Below are 26390 nucleotides of genomic sequence, written 5' to 3'. Positions count from 1 at the left end.
CATGAATGATCAGCGGCGCCAGGCGCATGACGTAGTGAGTTACGCTGCCACACATAAGATGCTATTTGTCATCCACAGATACCCCATAACAGTTTCAGCCACAGACCCCAATAAGTGTCACCCACCGACCCCAATAAGTGTCAGCCACAGATCAGCCCCATAACATTGTCATCCACAGATACCCCCATAACAGTGTCAGCCACATATACCCCCATAACAGTGTCAGCCAAAGACCCCAATAAGTGTCAGCCACAGACCAGCCCCATAACAGTGTCAGCCACAGCGCCCCCATAAGAGTGCCATCCACAGATCCCCCATAACAGTGCCATCCACAGATCTCCCATAACAGTGTCATCCACAGATCCCCCATAACAGTGCCATCCACAGATCCCCCCATACCAGTGCCATCCACAGATCCCCCATACCAGTGCCATCCACAGATCCCCCATAACAGTGTCATCCACAGATCCCCTATAACACTGTCATCCACAGATCCCCCCATAACAGTGTCATCCACAGATCCCCATAACATTGTCATCCACAGATCCCCATAAGATTGTCATCCACAGATCCCTATAATACTGTCACCCACAGTTCCTCCATAACAGTGCCATCCACAGATCCCCCCATAACAGTGCCATCCACAGATCCCCCATAACAGTATCATCAATGAAAATACAAACAGTCGGCACTCCTCTTCAGGAATCGTGGTGCTCGCGTCCAGGGTAAGAACAACCCGCTTCAAATATCAAAAAGTAGAGACCAGCACTTTACTCCTTGTTCAAAAAATGTCGCTTTATTCAAGTATGTTGTCAATTCCTTTTCATTTCGAAAGATTTCAGATCATTGAACAGGTGCTGCCACCCCGTAGAGGTGGCAACAGGTTGTTAATGCTCAAAAAACAGGAACGTTTTTGGATTCACACTCTGCAAACCCTTGAACCAAGAGGTCTCAATCGGGAGTATGAATTAAGTGCATTTTTGTAGGTTTATGATGATGTATGTCTTTTTTCTTTCAATTAACAAAAAATGTAATTATATTCTAACTCATATTTTTGCATTCATCTAGTCACAGAAAAGATGACCAGACTGGAAATTCTTAACCCATGTGTAGTCTGTATGAGATTTATATCTCAGGGTAATTATTTTTGATATAAGTGGATCTTGCTTATTTGTATCTCATGCTGCTAGCTTACCTCTTTTATTTTCCCTTTCTCATAGTCCATTCAATCTACATGAAGTTACAAGATCAATTTAGATGTCTACCAGCATCATGATCATGTTATCACAATGTTTGTAATTGTTGCGTTTGATGTTTTGTGTATACATGTTTCTATGGTGATTTGACATCAGTACGCTTGACGTCAATGATGACGCACTATTTAAATGTGTTTTCTGTTAATGGACACTATGCTTGAAAAAGGCTCGCATTTGAGCCGAAACACGTGTCGCTTCAGCACTGTGTCTCCTCTATGCTTGAATAAAGCAACATTTGTTTGAACGAGGAGTGTAGTGCCGGTCTCTACTTTTTGATATAACAGTATCATCCACAGATCCCCTATAACAGTGCTATCCACAGATCCCCCATAACAGTGCCATCCACAGATCCCCCCCATAACAGTGCCATCCACAGATCCCCCATAACAGTGTCATTCACAGATCCCCCCATAACAGTGTAATCCACAGATCCCCCATAACAGTGTCATCTGCAGATCCCCCCCATAACAGTGCCATCCACTGCCCCCCCATAACAGCGCCATCCACAGATCCCCCATTACAGTGCGATCCACAGATCCCCCTTAACAGTGCCATCCACAGATCCCCCATAACAGTGCCATCCACAGATTCCCCCATAACAAGTGCCATCCACAGATCCCCCTATAACAGTACCATTCACAGATACCCCCATAACAGTGTCATCCACAGATTCCCCCATAACAGTGCCATCCACAGATCTCCCATAACAGTACCATTCACAGATACCCCTATAACAGTGTGCCATCCACAGATCCCCCATAACAGTGCCATCCACAGATCCCCCAATAACAGTACCATTCACAGATACCCCCTGTGGCGAAACCAACCTCGCCACGGTGTTTTGGAGGGGGCTGTTTGCCAGCCTCCTGCCCCAGGATTACGGCCCTTTGAGATACTTTTGCTAACTTTTAAACCCCTGAACCTATTCAAGTGAATTTTGGATAGGTTTGTCCCCAAGTTATACTGTTTAAATTGATGTAAGTTATATGTATGGACAATGTACCCTCACAAAGTTGTAACAATTTATAATAAGTGTAACTTGTCAGCTTGGGAGGAATATGCTGGGTGTGTTTCTATTGTCCCATTGTCCCATTGTGTGTTTAAATGGTGATGTCTGTCCTGTTGTCTCCACATGTGTATTGGCGATCTTCCCTTTGTCCTGAGAGATAATTGGATTGCCCTCGGTTGTCTCCGGGACAGAGAGGAGGAAACCATGATGCATTGTGGGGATGTGTTGTATCTGTTCTGTGTCGCAGTCTCCCTTCTGGTCCTCTAGGGGGCGTGAACGATTGGTTGCTGTACTTGCATTGTGTGTGTTGTAAGATATTGATTGGTTGGATTTCAAAACCCTGTGGGCAGTACTATGTTTGTTTTTATGAATAAAAGAGGATGTACCTGAAGTACAGTCAGACCACTGCTTGACCCTCAAGACGGAGCCTTGTCTCGTTATTGGGGGGATTCCCTGTATGCTGTTAGAGACTGATTGCCAGGAGTGTAAGCAGATTGTATGCTTTTCCTGTTCGTCTGCTGGCAGCTATTCGCGAGGTTCCAGTTTGGAGTGCTATTTTGTATCCAGTTCGGGAGGTTGGTGTTCTGCAGTAGCTGTGCCTGTCTCTCAGAAAGGGGCATATCGCCTAAACGGATTTTAACCCCTTGTCTGCTGAAACGGTCTGTTACACCCCCATAACAGTGTGCCAGCCACAGATCCCCTCCATAACAGTACCATTCACATATGCCCCCATAACAGTGCCATCCACAGATCCCCCATCACAGTGCCAGCACTACTGTTCTAGCGCCGGTTATTGTAACAGGCTTAATGTCTAGTTGAAATATAATTGTCTAAAATATTCTGGGGCAAAAATGGGTCCCTTCTTCTAAAGTAAAGTACTGGTATGTCACTTCGATAACCTCATATAAGCAAAGGGTTTTGCATAACAATACACATTATAAATAGGGTTGAGCGAACCCGAACTGCAAAGTTCGTGTTCGTACCGAACTTTAGGATTTTTGTATCCCGAACCCGAACTTTTCAGTAAAAGTTCTGGTTCTGGTTCGGCGTTCGGCGAGTAAATGGCGCTTTATGAAAGGCTGTAGAGCAGCCAATCAACAAGAGTTTAACTCTGCGCACTTAGAAGCCATCACAGCCATGCCTACTAATGGCATGGCTGTGATTGGCCAGTGCAGCATGTGACCCAGCCTCTATATAAGCTGAAGTCACGTAGCGCTGCACGTCACTCTGCTGTTACTAGTGTAGGTATAGGATGCTGCTGCTGTGAGGGAGAAAATAGGACAGAATCTTTAATCAGAAGTGCTTGTTATCTCAGCGATCTACATAGATTTAGTTTTGTGGGTGCAGTGCACAATCTTTTTAACCTGCCCTGAGCCCAGTTACCCAGAAAAAGAACTTTTATCCGTCTGTTAGTTAGGTGGGCGGCGGCAGTTTTATGCAAGCTCACTGCACCAGCACTGCATATGTGCTTTTGTGACATTCAAATTCAAGCTTGAAATACTGCAATAATAATCTGGGTTTTCAAAAATCACCAATATTTTGCAAGACCCTACATCTGGGGCCTATGCTGCTTTTTTTGTGTGAAATACAAGCTTGAAATAGGCAATAAGTTGTGTTGGTGCTCACCCGTCTAATATCATGCAAGGTGCTCTAGGTCTAACTGGCTCACCCAGCCAGTGACAGGGTTACTTAAGGATAAGTTAAGAGTTTAGACTAGCACACTAATATCTGGGATTCAGTGAAAAGCAAAAGAGCAAGGAGTCGAGATAATTGTATAAAATCAAATTTATTGGTCTAAAAAATTTATATAAAAAATGTATACAGTATTCCGGACTGGAGCATATATAAAAAATAATAGGAAAAAATAAATATAAGAATAAAGAATGGTGAATAGTACAGTAGTCCGGATGAAAATAGTCTTATAATATTCCAGGGAGAATCTCTGGTATTCCTAAGAAAAAGGTGAATTGTGGGCGGAGTGCGCATGTACTCTACACCCCACGTGATGTTTGCGGCGAGTGCGATCCTCTGTCCCGACTTCCCGGCTTGTGAGCGTAGTACACAATGGACTCAACACCCCACATGGTATGGATGTCCCACGTGGTGTGAAAGCGTCGTCCTGCGTAGTCTAGGGTGATCGGCGTCCCACATGGTTCAGGGCCGCTGGTTTGTGCGGATCTGTACAGGGTGATATGCTGGCTAGTTAGTTCTTGTGGAAGCTTTTTCTATTTGTGGTTGTTGTCCTCTGTGAGCGGGTCCTTCACCAGACGCGTTTCAGAGTCTTAGCTGACTCCTTCCTCAGTGGTGACCCGCTGGTGTAATTGGCGCCCTTTTTATCCCCCTCCTTCAATTAGAGGTTGTCTCTTGCAATCAATCCCATCTGTTTTCAATCAGGGTAATGAGTGGTTGTTAATTCATTAGGTGTTGCACAAAATTAACTCATTAGGTGCTGTACAAAATTGAGTGCTGCGTAGAGTTAAAGCCTTGGGTTTTGTACAAGATTAACTCCTTGGATGCCGTACAAGATTAACTCATTGGGAGCTGGACAAATTATATAAAATATATAATATATAAAAAATGAAAAATATAATATAAAAATGTAAATACATTTTTTAAAAATGTAAAGAAATGTTTTATATAATATAAAAAATTTAAAGTAATGTTTTATGTAAAAATATATAAAATATATATATAAATATATATATGGATGTCCATCAAAATATATAAGGATACATATAAAAATATTTGTATATATATTAAAAATATGAAAAATATATAAATTAAAAATATATTTGAAAAATATATTAAAATGTATATAGAGAGGGAGCTGCGTCGGTACACAGTAGTTGCACAGAGATGTGTGTAGTTGTACATAATTATATGCAGAGGTATGCAGTATGTGTTCTGCGTGGGTTTTGTGCTCTTCTGCAACGGTTGGAGTGGGAGCATACATGTGTACGTGTGGGTTTTGTTCTTATTGCTGTGGATTCTGATGTTGCAGCAGTTGGAGTGTGGGTGGGGGCCCAGAGCCGAGGGGAGATCGGAGTGCTGGTAATCAGCCTGACTGCGATTTCCCATCAGCCCAGAACCACCGCCCCAAATGATAGATTTATAGAAATCCAAAGAGATCCAATTCGGCATTTAGGCCTTCAGGGATGATTGTGTCCAGTTCGAAAATGAATTTTTATACTATGCGGGACAGAAGGAGTGAGATACATACTGACACATAATTACTTCACCTACAATGCAGATTTCTTCCTTCAGATTAAGGGCACTGCCATGGGTACCAGGTTCGCCCCTAGCTATGCCAACCTATTCATGTCCCAATGGGAGGACACCATTATCCAACATAGGTTGGGGACGGACCTTTATATTGTGAAACACTGAGATAGAACTACAGACATTTCTCGAACAAATCAATGATAACTCACTAAATTTACGCTTTTCATCCAACACCAGCAAGTCACAAATAGAATTTCTAGACCTACACATCAAAACACAGGACAATAAACTCAGCACTTATCAAAAACAAACAGCAAAAAACAGCTATATTTTGTTTTCCAGCTGCCACCTACCAAGATGGCTTCTCAACATCCCTACAGGCCAGTTCAGATGCTTAAAACGTAACTTCACACTTAACCATCAATCCGAACAAGAAGCCAACAAACTAAGGAAACAATTCATGACAAAGCAATATCCCACCGATGAAATAGAGAAAAGCCTCATCAGAGTCAGAGACCTACACAGACCGACCTTCTTTAACACCCAAAACAAACAGCCCAATAAAACTAGAGGGGAAGATGCACCACCACGTACCATACTCCCATATAATGCTCAATATAAAAAAGTTGAAAAAAGTATCAAAAAACATTGGCACCATCTACAGAGAGATAAGACAATAGGTCCACTGATCCCCACCAACTCACTAATAACCTACACCAAAGCACCAAACCTGGGTTTAAAAATAGCACCCTCCATTAAAACACAGAAAAATAAAATAGAAGAACACCCGATAAGTAGTAGGCTCAAACTCACAGGCTTTTACAGGTGTGACAGCTGCTACAACTGTAGACTCACATCATTTCCGGAAAAAAACCTGAAAAAATAAGCTTAACAACAAACCAATTCACACACGAGATTAAGGAATTCCTCACATGCAGCAACACCAATGTGATCTACGTCATTCAATGTCTCTGTAACAAACAATATGTTGAAAGAACGAAGAGAACATTAACTCCTTAAGGACACAGCCTTATTTCACCTTAAGGACCAGGCCATTTTTTGCAAATCTGACCAGTGTCACTTTAAGTGCTGATAACTTTAAAACTCCTTGACTTATCCAGGCCATTCTGAGATAGTTTTTTCGTCACATATTGTACTTCATGACACTGGTAAAATGAAGTAAAAAAAATAATTTTTTTAAATAAAAAAATAAAAAAATTTAGCAAAATTTTTTAAAAAATTGCAAATTTCTAAGTTTCAATTTCTCTACTTCTATAATACATAGTAATACCTCCAAAAATAGTTATTACTTTACATTCCCCATATGTCTACTTCATGTTAGGATCATTTTGGGAATGATATTTTATTTTTTGGGGATGTTACAAGGCTTAGAAGTTTAGAAGCAAATCTTGAAATTTTTCAGAAATTTACAAAAAAACTAACTTTTAGAGACCAGTTCAGGTCTGAAGTCACTCTGCGAGGCTTACATGATAAAAAAAAAAACATGCAAAAATGACCACATTCTAGAAACTACACCCTCAAGGTATTTAAAACTGATTTTACAAACTTTGTTAACCCTTTAGGTGTTCCACAAGAATTAATGGAAAATAGAGATACAATTTCAAATTTCACTTTTTTGGCAGATTTTCCATTTTAATATTTTTTTTTCAGTTACAAAGCAAGGGTTAACAGCCAAACCAAACTCAATATTTATGGCCCTGATTCTGTAGTTTACAGAAACACCCCATATGTGGTCGTAAACCGCTGTATGGGCACACGGCAGGGCACAGAAGGAAAGGAATGCCATATGGTTTTTGGAAGGCAGGTTTTGCTGGACTGTTTTTTTTTTGACACCATATCTCATTTGAAGCCCCCCTGATGCACCCCTAGAATAGAAACTCCATAAAAGTGACCCAATTTAAGAAACTACACCCCTCAAGGTATTCAAAACTGATATTCCAAACATAATTAACCCTTTAGGTGTTCCACAAGAATTAATGGAAAGAAGAGATACAAATTCAGAATTTCACTTTTTTGGCAGATTTTCCATTTTAATATTCTTTTTTACTTTTACAAAGCAAGGGTTAACAGCGAAACAAAACTCAATATTTATGGCCCCGATTCTGTAGTTTACAGAAACACCCCATATGTGGTTGTAAACTACTGTACGGGCACACTGCAGGGCGCAAAAGAAAAGTAAAATCTGTCCAAAAAGTGAAATTCTGAATTTGTATCTCTATTTTCCATTAATTCTTGTGGAAAAATAGAGAAACTCCATAAATGTACCCCATCTAAGAAACTACACCCCTCAAGGTATTCAAAACTGATTTTACAAATGTCGTTAAACCCTTAGGTGTTCCACAAGAGTTATTGGCAAATGGAGATGAAATGTCAGAATTTCAATTTTTTGGAATATTTTCCATTTTAATCCATTTTTTCCAGTAACACAGCAAGGATTAACAGCCAAACAAAACTCAATATTTATGGCCCTGATTCTGTAGTTTACAGAAACACCCCATATGTGGTTGTAAACTGCTGTACGGGCACACGGCAGGGCGCAGAAGAAAAGGAATGCCATACGGTTTTTGGAAGGCAGATTTTGCTGGACTTTTATTTTACACCATGTCCCATTTGAAGCCCCCCTGATGCACCCCTAGAGTAGAAACCCCCAAAAAGTGACCCCATTTTAGAAACTACAAAATAGGGTGGAAGTTTTTTTGGTACTAGTTTAGGGTACATATGATTTTTGGTTTCTCTATATTACACTTTTTGTGAAGCAAGATAACAAGAAATAGCTCTTTTGGCACATTTTTATTTTTAGTTATTTACAACATTCATCTGACATGTTAAATCATGTGGTATTTTTATAGACCAGGGTGTCACAGACGCGGCGATACCTAATATGTATACTTATTTTTTATTTATGTAAGTTTTACACAATGATTTCATTTTTGAAGCCAAAAAAAATCATGTTTTAGTGTTTTTATAGTCTGAGAGACATCATTTTTTTAGTTTTTGGGCGACTACCTTAGGTAGGGTAATATTTTTGCGGGATGAGATGACGGTTTTATTGGCACTATTTTGGGCTGCGTGTGACTTTTTGATCGCTTGCTATTACACGTTCATCTGAGTGGTTAGGTCATGTTATAGTTTTATAGAGCCGGTCGATACGGACGCGGCGATACCTAATATGTATACTTTTTTTTATTTATGTAAGTTTTACACAATAACAGCTTTTTTAAAACAAAAAAATGCTGTTTTAGTGTCTCCATATTCTGAGCCATAGTTTTTTTTATTTTTGAGGCAATTGTCTGAGGTAGTTGTTTTGCGGGATGAGGTGACGGTTATATTGGTACTATTTTGGTGGGCAAACGCCTTTTTGATCGCTTGCTTTTGCACTTTTTGTGATGTAAGGTGACAAAAAAATGGTTTCTTTAGCACAGTTTTTATTTTTTATTTTTTACGGTGTTCATCTGAGGGGTTAGGTCATGTGATATGTTTATAGAGCTGGTCGATACGAACACGGCGATACCTAATATGTATACTTTCTCCCCTCCCCCTATTTTTTATCAATTTTTTTTAACTTTATTTGGAGAAAATTACGTTTTTGTTTATTTTATCTTAATTTTTTGGGGGAAAAACTTTATTTTTTCAACTTTTTTTCACTTAATTTTTTGTCCCACTTTGGGACTTGAACTTTTGGGGATCTAATCCCTTTTACAATGCATTCCAATACTTCTGCATTGGAATGCATTGGCTGTATGAGTAATACTGTGTATTACTCATACAGATTCCGGGGGCTGGATCTCACTGATTCTTCACCGGAAGGCAGCGCAGATGCCTCAGGTAGGCATTGTACTGCCTACCATGCCATCGGGTCCCCCGCACAGCCCCATGGGGACCCGATGGCACCGCCGCCCACAATAGATAAAAGCCGCAAACTGCAAACCGGGCATTTAGCCGAGGTGCCTGCTCAATGATTTCAGCAGGCACCGGCTTCCGATCACTGCCTGCTGCGCAGTGGTGATCAAAAATACACAGGGCATACAGGTACGCCCTGTGTCCTTAAGTACCAGGACATAAGGGCGTACCTATACGACCTGTGTCCTGAAGAGGTTAAAGAAATGGATTTCAGAACATATCAGCATTAAGAAAGGGTACGACAAGCGTTCCTTATCCAGTCATTTCAAAACGCACCACAAGCAAGACCTTAGCGGCCTTTCTTTCACAGCAATAGAAAAAATAGAGAAAGACTGGAGAGGAGGAGATCACATCTCAAAAATGCCCCTCATAGAATCAAGATTCATTTTCGAACTGGACACAATCCTCCCTGAAGGACTAAATGCCGAATTGGAGCTCTTTGGATTTCTATAAAATCTATCATTTGGGGCGGTGGTTCTGGGCTGATGGGAAATCGCAGTCAAGCTGCTTACCAGCACTCCGATCTTCCCTCAGCTCTGGACCCCCACCCCCACTCCAACTGCTGCAACATCAGAATCCACAGCAATAAGAACAAAACCCACACGTACACATGTACGCTCCCACTCCAACCGTTGCAGAAGAGCACAAAACCCACGCAGAACACATACTGCATACCCCTGCATATAATTATGTACAACTACACACATCTCTGTGCAACTACTGGGTACCGACACAGCTCCCTCTCTATATATATTTTAATATATTTTTCATATATATTTTTCATATATATATTTTTCATATTTTTGATATGTATCCTTATATATTTTGATAGACATCCATGTATATATTTATACATCAAAGTAGGGCAGCACTTCTTTGCCAACTGTAAAGTGGGTGCCAGCGGTAACCCCTCGATTCTGGGTGGTAGACAAGTTGCAAAAATCCAAATGCAAAAATTTGCTATTTATTCACACATGTCATACAGCAACGTTTCGGTTCTCTCTCAGAACCTTTTTCAAGCCAAGTGAAAAAGGTTCTGAGAGAGAACCGAAACGTTGCTGTATGACATGTGTGAATATATAGCACATTTTTTCACTTTTAAGGAGTGCTGTGGATTTTTGCAACTCATATATATATTTATATATATTTTTTATATATATTTTTATATAAAACATTTCTTTACATTCTTATATTATATAAAACATTTCTTTACTTTTTTTTAACATTTCTTTACATTTTTATATTTTTTTTTTATATATTATATATAATTTATCCAGCTCCCAATGAGTTAATCTTGTACAGCACCCAAGGAGTTAACTCGCAGCACTCAATTTTGTACAGCACCTAATGAGTTAATTTGTGCAACACCTAATGAATTAACAACTACTCATTGCCCTGATTGAAAACAGATGGGATTGATTGAAAGAGACAACCTCTAATTGAAGGAGGGGGATAAAAAGGGCGCCAATTACACCAGATGGTCACCACTGAGGAAGGAGTCAGCTAAGACTCCGAAATGTGTCTGGTGGAGGACCCACTCACAGAGGACAACAACCACAAATAGGAATCGCTTCCACAAGAACTAACTAGCCAGCAGGGGCGGATTAAGTGCATGATAGGCCTGGGGCTGTCTACCCAACTTGCCCCCCCCCCTCCATTTTAGTTTAGTTTAGTTTTTTTTGTATGAAGAGGCTGCGGTGCTTCATGGGCGCCACAGTCTCTTCTTAGGCCATATGACATCTTCAGACAAAAAGAAAATACCCCAAATTGGGTCCTAAACTGAAAAATGTGGTCGTCAAATTTAAAATACATATAATTGTAATAAAAAAGACATGGAGGAGAATACAGCACCACATACCTCTTACATCCAGTGACGTCTCCTGTCATATAGACCTTCTCTTTCCTCTTCTCCTCCATTTGACCCAGACCACCATGGCAAATTCTTTTAGCCGCATCTCGTCTCTACAGTTTGTAACACAGACACGTTAGATTTCTCAAATTTTCCATCAACCTCCTCATCCTGGTGTCCCCACAGTGTCATCCTGCTGCCACCCCCAATACTGTGCCCGTTGTGCCCCCCAATGCCCCAGGAACTATACTGCTGAAAAAATTGTGACCCTGATAGATATAATTGGGGTAATTAATCAAACTGTTGTAAAGTAGAACTGGATTTCCAAAAGAGCTGTCAAATATGAAAGGTGGAATCTGATTGGCTGCTATGGGCAACTAAGCCAGTTCTGCATTACACCAGTTTGATAAATTACCCCAAATGTCCCTATAGTGTCCACAGCAGCTATAATGTCCCCTAGAGACCCCCAGTAATAATACCACCCTCTATTGTGCTCCAGGCAATAATCCCTGTATAGTGTCCCCAGAAATAATAGAATTGCCCCTATAGTGCCTCCCCAATAGCAACACCCCCATATAGTAATTTTCACTACACTGCCCCCACATAGTAATCCCCCCCATAGTAATTTCCCCCCACACAGTAATTTCCCCCAAACTGCCCCCATATAGTAGTTTGCCCCCACACAGTAATTTGCCCCACACTGCCCCCATATATTAGTTTGCCCCCACATAGTAATTTCCTCCACACTGCCCCCACATAGTAATTTCCACCACACTGCCCCCACATAGTAATTTCCACCACACTGCCCCACATAGCAATTTCCACCACACTGCCCCACATAGCAATTTTCCCACATAGCAATTACCCCACACTGTCTCCACATCGCAATTTCCCCCACACAATAGTTTCCCCCACATAGTAATTTGCCCCCACATAGCAATTTCCCCACACTGCCCCCACATAGCAATTTGCCCCACACTGCCCCATCTAGTAATTTGCCCCCACACTGCCCCATCTAGTAATTTGCCCCCACATAGTAGTCCGTCTCATAATAATTTGCCCCCACGTAGTAATTTGTCCCCACATAGTATTCCCTCTCATAATAATTTGCCCCCACACAATAGTTTTCCACACACTGCCCCCACATAGTAATTTGCCCCCACATAGTAATTTGCCCCCACATAGCAATTACCCCACACTGTCCCCACATAGAAATTACCCCACACTGTCCCCACATAGAAATTACCCCACACTGTCCCCACATAGAAATTACCCCACACTGTCCCCACAAAGAAATTACCCCACACTGTCCCCACATGGCAATTTCCCCCACACTGCCCCCACACAATAGTTTCCCCCACATAGTAATTTGCCCCCACATAGTCCCCACATAGCAGTTACCCCCACACAATAGTTTCCCCCACACTACCCCCAGATAGAAATTTGCCCCACATAGTAGTCCCTCCCATAATAATTTTCCCCCACACAGCAATTTGCCCCACACAATAGTTTCCCCCACACTGCCCCATCTAGTAATTTGCCCCCACATAGTAGTCCCTCTCCTAATAATTTGCCCCACATAGTAATTTGCCCCCACATAGTATTCCCTCATAATAATTTGCCCCCACACTGCCTCTTCTAGTAATTTGCCCCCACATAGTATTCCCGACCATAATAATTTGGCCCCATACAGCCCCCACATTCCCCCCCATGTAATAGATTTATCTTCCCTAATAGGTCCTCCTGTGTCCCCCCCAAGTAGGCAAATGAAATAATAGGCAAATGAAATAAAAAAATGAACAAAAAATGAAAAAATAAATACTCACCTATGTCCAGGGCCAGGCGCTTGCTCGCAGAGGAAGGCGGGCGGGATGAGTCAGGCGCCTCACAATGCTGCGTCCCGGCACAGGCGCGCGATGACGTCATCACGCACGCCTGCGTCGGGATTTCACTACCGCATAGGCCTCAGGCCTACGAGGCCTGAGGCCTATGTGGTGAATGCCGGTGATCGGCGACGGGACAGGGAGCTATGCGCTCCCGTGCCCCGTCGCAGTATGTGGGCGTTCGGGTCAGCGTTGGGCCCCCCAGCGGTGCTGGGCCCGGGGCTGCCGACCCGAACGTCCCTATTATAATCCACCACTGCTAGCCAGCATATCACCCTGTACAGATCCGCACAAACCAGCGGCCCTGAACCATGTGGGACGCCGATCACCCTAGACTACGCGGGACGACGCTTTCACACCACGTGGGACACCCATACCATGTGGGGCGTAAAGTCCATTGTGTACTACGCTCACAAGCCGGGAAGTCGGGATGGAGGATCACACTCGCAGCTGACATTACGTGGGGCGTAGAGTACATGTGCACTCCACCCACCAGCCGGTAATACCACCCGCAGCACATAGGACCGGATCGGCAGCACCCAGAAGAGGTCGCTAAGGTAACAACAGGCAGAGGAATCACCTCTGTGTGGGACGCCACCGGAGATCCTCACAATTTACCTGCTTGTCACACTACTTCTTAATAAGCCTTCACCATTTTTTGCGACCACTCTAAAACATCTATTACCTTACTCCTACTACATGTACTACAACTAGCACTCCATATTGTGAACCACAACTATCACACTAACACAGTGTACCATCCCTGGAGCACAGGCACAGACGACTACATCGATACTCTGAGACTTTCTTTTTTTTTGCTTTTCATCATTTTTCTTCTATTTTCCACCAATTTCTTCATTGACTTTTTCTTTGGAAAACCAGACATTCTCCCTGGAATATTATAAGACTATTTTCATCCGTACTGTACTATTCATCATTCTTTATTCTTATATTTATTTTTTCCTATTTTTTTTATATATGCTCCAGTCCGGAATACTGTACCAATTTTTTATATCAACTTTTTAGACCAATAAATTAGATTTTATACAATTACTTCCGCTCCTTGCTCTTTTGCTTTTCACTGAATCCCAGATATTAGTGTGCCAGTCTAAACTCTTAACTTATCCTTACGTAACCCTGTCACTGGCTGGGTGAGCCAGTTAGACCTAGAGCACCTTGCATGATATTAGACGGTGAGCACCCACACATCTTATTGCCTATTTCAAGCTTGTATTTCACGCAAAAAAAACAGCATATGCCCCAGATGTAGGGTATTGCCAAAAATAGTTAGTTTTTTTCATCCCAGAAATTTATTGCAGTATTTCAAGATCGGATTTCACACTGACAAATGTTGAAAATGCCCCAGATGTAGGGTCTTGCAAAAAATTGGTGATTTTTTTTTTAACCCATGCAAGCTTGAAATACTGCAATAATATTCTAGGTTTAATAAAACACCCATTTTTGTCAATACCCTAGGCCCATCAGGGGCCTATGCTTCATTTGTCAGTGTGAGATACACGCATTTGATACTGGTGAATTATTCTGTTATTAAAAAAAACACCCATTTTGGGCAAAACAATACAAACCGGATTCCAAAAAAGTTGGGACACTAAACAAATTGTGAATAAAACTGAATGCAATGATGTGGAGATGGCAAATGTCAATATTTTATTTGTAATAAAACGTAGATGACAGATCAAACATTTAATCCGAGTAAATGTATCATTTTAAAGGAAAAATACGTTGATTCAAATTTTCACTGTGTCAACAAATCCCCAAAAAGTTGGGACAAGTAGCAATAAGAGGCTGGAAAAAGTAAATTTGAGCATAACGAAGAGCTGGAAGACCAATTAACACTAATTAGGTCAATTGGCAACATGATTGGGTATAAAAAGAGCTTCTCAGAGTGGCAGTGTCTCTCAGAAGCCAAGATGGGTAGAGGATCACCAATTCCCACAATGTTGCGCAGAAAGATAGTGGAGCAATATCAGAAAGGTGTTACCCAGCGAAAAATTGCAAAGACTTTGCATCTATCATCATCAACTGTGCATAACATCATCCAAAGATTCAGAGAATCTGGAACAATCTCTGTGCGTAAGGGTCAAGGCCGTAAAACAATACTGGATGCCCGTGATCTCCGAGTCCTTAAACGACACTGCACCACAAACAGGAATGCTACTGTAAAGGAAATCACAGAATGGGCTCAGGAATACTTCCAGAAACCATTGTCAGTGAACACAATCCACCGTGCCATCCGCCGTTGCCAGCTGAAACTCTACAGTGCAAAGAAGAAGCCATTTCTAAGCAAGATCCACAAGCTCAGGCGTTTTCACTGGGCCAGGGATCATTTAAAATGGAGTGTGGCAAAAGGGAAGACTGTTCTGTGGTCAGACGAGTCATGATTCGAAGTTCTATTTGGAAATCTGGGACGCCATGTCACCCGGACCAAAGAGGACAAGGACCACCCAAGTTGTTATCAACGCTCAGTTCAGAAGCCTGCATCTCTGATGGTATGGGGTTGCATGAGTGCGTGTGGCATGGGCAGCTTGCATGTCTGTAAAGGCACCATCAATGCAGAAAAATATATTCAGGTTCTAGAACAACATATGCTCCCATCCAGACCTCATCTCTTTCAGGGAAGACCCTGCATTTTTCAACAAGATAATGCCAGACCACATTCTGCATCAATCACAACATCATGGCTGCGTAGGAGAAGGATCCGGGTACTGAAATGGCCAGTCTGCAGTCCAGATCTTTTACCTATAGAGAACATTTGGCGCATCATAAAGAGGAAGGTGCAACAAAGAAGGCCCAAGACCCTTGCTTATTCATAGGGACCAGGTTGGCTTTGTCAAAGGCAGAGAAGGAAAGGACAATACGACAAGAGTCCTAAATATTTTACACTATGCTAATAAGAAATCACTTCCGGTGGCCTTACTCAGCACCGACGCCGAAAAAGCCTTTGATAGAGTCAGCTGGTCCTTCATGAAAAGTGTCCTCACATTCCAAAATTTCCCACTGGCCTTTATGTATGCAATAGATGCCATGTATATTAATGCCTCCGCTTCCATATCAGTTAATGATACTATCTCACACCCTTTTAATATTAAAAATGGCACCAGACAGGGATGTCCCCTGTCCCCCTTGCTATTTGTATTGTCACTCGAGCCCCTTCTTTTAACTATCAGAGAGGATTCAGATATCAAAGGCATAACTCTTGGAGATCAAGAACACAAAACAGCAGCCTTCGCGGATGACATGCTTGTAATAATCAGTAACCCAAAGACCGCGCTCCCTAAAATCTACCAACACCTGGAAAATTACGGGCTCTGCTCTAATTTTAAAGTAAACCACAGCAAGTCGTTTATCATATGCTCAGGTCTATCTACCCCCACAAAGCAAAAATTGGCCCAAACTTCCCCTTTTAACTTGTCAGCCCCCTTTCTAACATATCTAGGGGTCAAAATCAGTACAGATCCTTCTTTATGGTTTCGTCTGAATTATGACTCCCTGCTCTCAGATATGACTAAACTAATTAAAAACCTGGAATTGCCGTTACTTTCGTGGTTTGGGAGGAAAAACATACTGGCTTCATTGATCCTTCCGAAGTTAACCTACCTACAACAGGTCCTCCCAATACAAGTTCCCTCCTCATTCTATAAGAAGGTGAGATCTCTTTTTAGCTCTTTTATTTGGTTTAAGAAAAAACCTAGGCAATCTTATAAGTCTTTAAATAGAGCGAAAAAATGGGGTGGTATCTCCCTCCCAGACCCCGAAGTGTATGGTAAAGCTGTCCTTCTAGCCAGAGCGATAGATTGGTTGAGGGAACCCTTAAACAAATCTTGGGTCTCCATGGAACAAGCTATATTGGGTCGCACCTTTAGGGCCTTTCTTTTAGGCCATAAAACTGCTCAAAATTTACCCCCACTTGCCTCCTCTCTAATGAGATCCACATTTTCTGTTTGGAAGGGTCTTAAAGATTCGCAACATTTTATACCATTTCCCTCCCTAATATTACAAATCAGAGATGTTATAAATCTAGCACCTAAAGCTATGTTAGATAGTGTGGTGGGCTCGCTTAAAAACTCCACGTCCCCTGTAAAAGACTTCCTGGATGCTTCTCAACCCTATTCTATAGCAGACATGAAAAATAAGCTTAATTACTCCTATACAAACATCTCTCCCCTGCTCTTCCTAAGATCATATATTCAGCAAAATATTAAATGTACAGATTTCTCGCGCCCACCGGTATGGTTAGAAGACCTCGTAGGTGGCACTCATTATCCGACCAAACTAATCTCCCAGCTATATAACAAATTAAGAATGCCTGAAGCTCTATTCACACCGGCATTCATTAGACTCTGGGAAAGAGATCTAAACAAAACTTTTTCCAGACAGAAAATAGATCAAATAATGGTTTCCCCACACAAAGCATCTAGATGCACCAGGATTCAAGAAAATTGCTACAAAGTAATAACCAGGTGGTATAAAACCCCAGATAAAACATGTCTATATTCATTATCGGCTTCGGACATTTGTTGGAGGTGCTCCAGCTCCAGAGGCTCCTTCATACATATATGGTGGGATTGCCCCCCTTTAAAAGATTGGTGGACACAAATATTCGATTTATGCAACAAAGTCTGTATGTCCTCTTTTGCTCCTAGCCCGGAGACAGCCCTGCTGAATCTATTCCCTAAAAACCCTAATACCCCAAATATTGGTCTTTACAGACAACTGATCAAGGCAGCTAGATTTTTGATTCCACTTCACTGGCTGTCGCCAGACGTCCCCCTTATCGAGAAATGGTACTCCAGAGTAGACCAAATTTACAGATTGGAGGAAATTTCGAACTGGGAATGTAGATCCATCCACAAGTTTAGAGCCACCTGGTTGCCATGGGAGACATATAGAGGGCTTAAGAGTGGATAGACTCCAATTTTTGGACCTTCCCACTCTACTTTCCGCTTGCTTATTCCGCTAACAGTATTTCAGGGAAAAGTTAAAATCAGTCTTATCTAGTTTGGACAACCTGGAAATGTAACGAGAAGACTCTTGGAACTTAGATAGTCCCGAATTGCGGATTCCCCGGATCCCTAAGATACCTATCAGCACATTAGTGTTATTTAAAGGAGTAAACTGTAGTAATGTCCTATTCTTCCTTGTGATCGTGTATTCATTGTATTCACTGTTTTCACTGTATTCATTGTGTTCACTATATGGCATTCATTATATTGAATTTGAAGTGTCAACCAATATGTTGGAGCACGGAGAATTGTCATCACTCTCTGTTGCGCCTATGTTAACTTGTACACATGCTTTTGCAAATAAAGCTTTTTGAAAATCAAAAAAAAAAAAAAAAAGAAGGCCCAAGACGATTGAACAGTTAGAGGCCTGTATTAGACAAGAATGGGAGAGCATTCCTATTTTTAAATTTGAGAAACTGGTCTCCTCGGTCCCCAGATGTCTGTTGAGTGTTGTAAGAAGGGGAGATGCCGCACAGTGGTGAAAATGGCCTTGTCCCAACTTTTTGGGGATTTGTTGACACCATGAAATTCTGATTCAACATATTTTTCCCTTAAAATTGTAAATTTTCTCAGTTTAAACTTTTGTTCCGTGATTTATGTTCTATTCTGAATAAAATATTAGAAGTTGGCACCTCCACATCATTGCATTACGTTTTTATTCACGGTTTGTATAATGTTCCAACTTTTTTGGAATCCGGTTTGTAAATCTGTGGCCTTTGCTGCATCTGTCAGTGTGAGATACAAGCTAAAAATACTGCAATAATATTCTGGGTTTAGAAAAACACCGATTTTGGGCAAAAAACTAAATTTGCTGTCGATATGCCCAAATTTTTTCCATTGGAGTGTATCAGTGCCAGATCCAGCATTAAAATTGCCGTATTGACGAATGCAAAAAATAAATAAATAACGGATCTGTTTTTCCGGATGACACCAGAGAGACAGATCTGATATTGCAATGCATTTGTGAGACAGATCCGCATCCAGATCCATCTACAAATAGTTTTCGTTTGCATACAGATTGCCGGAGAGACTGAACTACCTGCCGGAATCCAGCAACGCAAGTGTAAAAGTACCCTAATAAGTTATTCAATGTTAAGAAAATATACAATATATGACCAGTTTAGTCATTTTGAAACAGCATGTAAAAAGACCTACAGGTCCAAATTTGGGCAACAAATAAGACAGTTCTACTTTATACCAGTTTGATTAATCTCCTCCAATGTATTTTGTAACCCCAGATAATCCATTTAAGGTTTAATATTAGGACAGCTTGATAAATCTCCCCCATTGGCTTACATTTATCATCTTAAAGGGATATTCCAGCATTTTGATATTGATGACCTATTCGGTCGGTAACATAATAACATAGTTTATGAGGCTGAAAAAAGACGTCTGTTATTCTGCAAGTTGATCCAAAGGAAGGCAAAAAAAAAACTGTGAAGTAGAATTTAGGGGAAAAAAATCCTTCCCGACTTTAATCAGGCAATCAGAATAACTCCCTGGATCAACGACCCCTCTCTAGAAGCTATAGCCTGTAATATTATTACGCTCCAGAAATACATCCAGGTCCCTCTTGAACTCTTTTCGCGAACTCACCATCACCACCTCCTCAGGCATAGAGTTCCATAGTCTCACTGCTCTTTCCATAAAGAATCCTCTTCTGTGTTTGTGTACAAACCTTCTTTCCTCCAGACGCAGAGGATGTCCCCTCATCACAGTCACAGTCCTAGGGATAAATAGATGATGGGAGGGATCTCTGTACTGTTCCTGATATATTTATACATAGTTGTTAGATCTCCCCTCAGTCGTCTTTTTTCTAAAGTGAACAACCCTAATTTTGATCATCTTTCTGGGTACTGTAGTACACCCATTCGAGTTACTACTTTAGTTGCCCTCATCTGAACCCTCTCCAGCTCTGCTATGTCTGCCTTGTTCACAGGAGCCCAGAACTGTACACATATACTCCATGTGTGGTCTGACTAGCGATTTGTAAAGTGGTAGGACTATGTTCTCATCACGGGCATCTATGCCACTTTTGATCCAACCCATTATCTTATTGGCCTTGTCAGCAGCTGCCTGACACTGGTTTCTTCAGTTTAGTTTGCAGTTTACAAAAATTTCTAGGTCATATTCCATGTCAGTGTTACACAGTGTTTTACCATTTAGTATGTACTGGTGACTTGCATTATTCCTTCCCATGTGCATAACCTTACATTTGTCAGTGTTAAACCTCATCTGCCACTTCTCTGCCCAAGCCCTCAATCTATCCAGATCCATCTGCAGCCATATACTATCCTCTTCCCTGTCAATTACTTTACACAGTTGAGTGTCATCTGAAAAAAAAAAAAAAATGATATTTTACTGATCAAGCCTTCTACAAAATCATTAATAAATATGTTTAAGATAATAGGGCCCAATACTGACCCCTCTGGTACCCCACTAGTGACAGTGACCCAATCTGAGTGTGTTCCATTAATAATTACCCTGTTTTCTATCACTGAGCCAGTTACTTACCCACATACAGACATTTTCCCCCAGTCCAAGCATTCTCATTTTATATGCTAACCTTTTATGTGTCAAATGCTTTAGAGAAGACATCCATTGATTCACCGCAGTCAAGTCTAGAACTTACTTCATCATAGAAACTGATTAAATCAGCTTGACATGACCAATCCCTCATGAAGCCATGCTGATATGGCGTTATTTGTGTATTTTCATTAAGGTATTCCAAGATAGCATCTCTTAGGCCTCTTTCACACTTGCGTTGTCCGGATCCGGCGTGTACTCCACTTGCCTGAATTACACGCCGGATCCGGAAAAACGCAAGTGTACTGAAAGCATTTGAAGACGGATCCGTCTTCAAAATGCTTTCAGTGTTACTATGGCAGCCAGGACGCTATTAAAGTCCTGGTTGCCATAGTAGGAGCGGGGAGCGGGGGAGCGGTATACTTACCATCCGTGCGGCTCCCGGGGCGCTCCAGAATGACGTCAGAGCGCCCCATGCGCATGGATGACGTGCCATGCGATCACATCATCCATGCGCCTGGGGCGCCCTGACGTCACTCTGGAGCGCCCCGGGAGCCGCACGGACGGTAAGTATGCTGCTCCCCCGCTCCCCGCTACACTTTACCATGGCTGCCAGGACTTTAGCGTCCCCGGCAGCCATGGTAACCATTCAGAAAAAGCTAAACGTCGGATCCGGCAATGCGCCGAAACGACATTTAGCTTAAGGCCGGATCCGGATCAATGCCTTTCAATGGGCATTAATTCCGGATCCGGCCTTGCAGCAAGTCTTCAGGATTTTTGGCCGGAGCAAAAAGCGCAGCATGCTGCGGTATTTTCTCCGGCCAAAAAATGTTCTGTTCCGGAACTGAAGACATCCTGATGCATCCTGAACGGATTTCACTCCATTCAGAATGCATTAGGATAAAACTGATCAGGATTCTTCCGGCATAGACGACAGAACTCTATGCCGGAAGAACAGAACGCAGGTGTGAAAGAGCCCTTAGAAAACCTTCAAACTGTTTACCCACGACAGATGTTAAACTTATCACCCTATAATTCTGGGCTCTGTTTTTGGACCCTTTTTGAATATTGCCACCACATTTTCTATGCGCCAATCCTGTGAAACACTCCCTGTCACTATAGAGTTCTTAAATATCAGAAATAAGGGTCTGGCTATGATATTACTTAATTTTCTTAGGATACAGGGGGTGTATGCCCTCTGGTCTCTGCGATTTGTCTATTTTAATATTTTTAAGACGCTGCTGTACTTCTTCCTTGATCAGACAGGGCACTTATAATTGGGGAATTTACTTTTACATTCTGCATTTCATCTGAAAGTTTATTTTCAGTGAATACAGTGGATAAAAAAATATTTAGTAGCTTTGCTTTATCCTCATGACTCTCTGCAACTCCCCCCTCATTACTCTGTAAAGGGCCGACGCTTTCAGATTTATACTTTTTACCATTTATATAATTGAAGAACATTTTCGGGTTAGTTTTACTCTCTTTTGCAATTAATCCCTCGATCTCTAGTTTGGCTGCTTTTATTTGTCTTTTACACATTCTATTTTTTTCCTTAAAACACTTCTCGCTTTCCTCCTGTTTTAGTGATTTGAATGCTTTATTTTTGTCATTTATTGCTTTCTTTACAATTCTATTTATCCATATTGCTTTTTTTCGTGTTCATTAACCTTTTATTCCCATAATAAAAGGGTCTAAAACCTTTATGGCACCCCCACCGATCAGCTGTTTTGGACTGCCATCAGCATTGGAAACTATACAGCGGATGAAGCCAAGAGAATAAGGTCCCGTCCACTGGGTAGTGGACATGCTGGGGTACTGCAGTTCAGCTCCCATTCAAGTGAATGAAACAGATGAACAATGAGGGTGTGCAAAATCAGATTGAAAACCTATCCAGAGGATATAACCCTTCAAAATAAAGCAGGTATTATATAATTTCAAGAGTCATCTTGGAACAGTGTGCTGCTACAAACATCAGTCATGTGGACGTTGTATAGTTTATGCCAGTGCTTTGTTAACACAACTCTGCATCATGAGTGATTTTCCACCATTTTGTTTTAAAAGGCTTTTCTCATTAACAGCATTTTTCATATATTAACAGGATAGATGATAGATGTATAATTGCTGTGGTCTGGGCTCTGGGAACCCCACCTATTACAAGAATGGGGATTTTCAAGTTCCCTGAATGCATTGAATAATGTTTTGCATACATCACCACTAGTGATGAGCGGCAGGGGTCATATTCGAAATCACAATATTTCGTGAATATTTTGTAGAATATTTGTCGAATATTAGCAAATTCGAATATTAGTTATATTCTATGATTTTTTTTACTCGAAAAATCGGCAAGGTAATAATTGTGTTATATGCAAATTTTCATAATTCGAATTTTCGGATTCAAATTTTTTATTGCGAATTTTTCAACTTACAACTATTAGACAAAGAAGATTATAGCACTATATTAGCTAAATTGCTCTATATTAGATTTTTTTTTCCGAATATTCGCTATATTGCTGTAACTTAGTTTTTTTGAATATTCGTAATATTCTAAAACAAGAATATAAAGCAATATAGCGAATATTCGAAAAATATAGTGCTATAATCTTCTTTGTCTAATAGTTGTAATTTTTTTCTGATCTGAAGTTCAGATTGGAAAAAAATTACAACTATAAAAAAAAGATTATAGCACTATATTAGCTAAATTGCTCTATATTCGTTTTTTTCCGAATATTCGCTATATTGCTATAACTTCGTTTTTTCGAATATTTGTAATATTCTAAAGCAAGAATATATAACAATATAGCGAATATTCGAAAAAACGAATATAGAGCAAAATTCGCAAACACTACTACTCCTAAAGTCAAGTATATTGCAGCCTTCTTATTGGCCCACAAGCTAGAAGCAGGGAGGGATCATGTGTACTGATAAAAAAAAAATTGAATAAAAAAAAGGGAAAAAAAATTTTAATATTCAAAATTACGAATATATATAACTATATTCGAAATATTCGCATATTTTCGAAGTACCTATATTCGCGATACAAATTCTAAATTCTAATGTTCGTGATCAACACTAATGACCACCACTAAATTCATTTCAATGGACTGATAGAAATAGTCAAGCTTTATATTTGACAGTCCCATAGAAGTGATTGGAGAAGTGATCACATATGCACAATATAGCGGCTTTCACACAGTGAACTCGAAGGCCTTATTTTCATGATCAGTGCTTGCTTGTCCATGCAGTTGGACCCCCAGCAATAATACATCTATCATCCATCCTGTGAATATGTGATACAGAGAAAATTCCTTTAAGGCCAACATTCTGAGCTCATTGATTTCATGATCTATCTTTTTTTTTTACCAGTCATTCAGTTCCATTTTTCTGATACAGAGCTTCCCTGTATTGTAAATACCATACAGTGTGTATATATATATATATATATATATATATATACAGTACAGACCAAAAGTTTGGACACATCTCATTCAAAGAGTTTTCTTTATTTTCATGACTATGAAAATTGTAGATTCACACTGAAGGCATCAAAACTATGAATGAACACATGTGGAATTATATACATAACATAAAAGTGTGAAACAACTGAAAACATGTCGAATTCTAGGTTCTTCAAAGTAGCCACCTTTTGCTTTGATTACTGCTTTGCACAGTCTTGGCATTCTCTTGATGAGCTTCAAGAGGTAGTCACCTGAAATGGTCTTCCAACAGTCTTGAAGGAGTTCCCAGAGATTCTTAGCACTTGTTGGCCCTTTTGCCTTCACTCTGTGGTCCAGCTCACCCCAAACTATCTAGATTGGGTTCAGGTCCGGTGACTGTGGAGGCCAGGTCATCTGGCGCAGCACCCCATCACTCTCCTTCATGGTCAAATAGCCCTTACACAGCCTGGAGGTGTGTTTGGGGTCATTGTCCTGTTGAAAAATAAATGATGGTCCAACTAAACGCAAACCGGATGGAATAGCATGCTGCTGCAAGATGCTGTGGTAGCCATGCTGGTTCAGTATGCCTTAAATTTTGAATAAATCCCCAACAGTGTCACCAGCAAAGCACCCCCACACCATCACACCTCCTCCTCCATGCTTCACGGTGGGAACCAGGCATGTAGAGTCCATCCGTTCACCTTTTCTGCATCGCACAAAGACACAGTGGTTGGAACCAAAGATCTCAAATTTGGACTCATCAGACCAAAGCACAGATTTCCACTGGTCTAATGTCCATTCCTTGTGTTCTTTAGCCCAAACAAGTCTCTTCTGCTTGTTGCCTGTCCTTAGCAGTGGTTTCCTAGCAGATATTCTACCATGAAGACCTGATTCACACAGTCTCCTCTTAACAGTTGTTCTAGAGATGTGTCTGCTGCTAGAACTCTGTGTGGCATTGACCTGGTCTCTAATCTGAGCTGCTGTTAACCTGCGATTTCTGAGGCTGGTGACTCGGATGAACTTATCCTCCGCAGCAGAGGTGACTCTTTGTCTTCCTTTCCTGGGGCGGTCCGCATGTGAGCCAGTTTCTTTGTAGCGCTTGATGGTTTTTGTGACTGCACTTGGGGACACTTTTAAAGCTTTCCCAATTTTTCGGACTGACTGACCTTCATTTCTTAAAGTAATGATGGCCACTCGTTTTTCTTTACTTAGCTGCATTTTTCTTGCCATAATACAAATTCTAACAGTCTATTCAATAGGATTATCAGCTGTGTATCCACTTGACTTCTCCACAATGCAACTGATGTTCCCAACCCCATTTATAAGGCAAGAAATCCCACTTATTAAACCTGACAGGGCACACCTGTGAAGTGAAAACCATTTCAGGTGACTACCTCTTGAAGCTCATCAAGAGAATGCCAAGAGTGTGCAAAGCAGTAATCAAAGCGAAAGGTGGCTACTTTGAAGAACCTAGAATATGACATATTTTCAGTTGTTTCACACTTTTTTGTTGTGTATATAATTCCACATTTGTTAATTCATGGTTTTGATGCCTTCAGTGTGAATCTACAATTTACAAATAGTCATGAAAATAAAGAAAACTCTTTGAATGAGAAGGTGTGTCCAAACTTTTGGTCTGTACTGTATATATATACAGGGAGTGCAGAATTATTAGGCAAGTTGTATTTTTGAGGATTCATTTTATTATTGAACAACAACCATGTTCTCAATGAACCCAAAAAACTCATTAATATCAAAGATGAATATTTTTGGAAGTAGTTTTTAGTTTGTTTTTAGTTTTAGCTATTTTAGGGGGATATCTGTGTGTGCAGGTGACTATTACTGTACATAATTATTAGGCAACTTAACAAAAAACAAATATATACCCATTTCAATTATTTATTTTTACCAGTGAAACCAATATAACATCTCAACATTCACAAATATACATTTCTGACATTCAAAAACAAAACAAAAACAAATCAGTGACCAATATAGCCACCTTTCTTTGCAAGGACACTCAAAAGCCTGCCATCCATGGATTCTGTCAGTGTTTTGATCTGTTCACCATCAACATTGCGTGCAGCAGCAACCACAGCCTCCCAGACACTGTTCAGAGAGGTGTACTGTTTTCCCTCCTTGTAAATCTCACATTTGATGATGGACCACAGGTTCTCAATGGGGTTCAGATCAGGTGAACAAGGAGGCCATGTCATTAGATTTTCTTCTTTTATACCCTTTCTTGCCAGCCACGTTGTGGAGT

The sequence above is a fragment of the Bufo gargarizans genome, chromosome 1 (genome assembly GCF_014858855.1).
Source record: "Bufo gargarizans isolate SCDJY-AF-19 chromosome 1, ASM1485885v1, whole genome shotgun sequence".
Lineage (NCBI taxonomy): Eukaryota > Metazoa > Chordata > Amphibia > Anura > Bufonidae > Bufo > Bufo gargarizans.
This window is presented reverse-complemented; position numbering follows the sequence as displayed.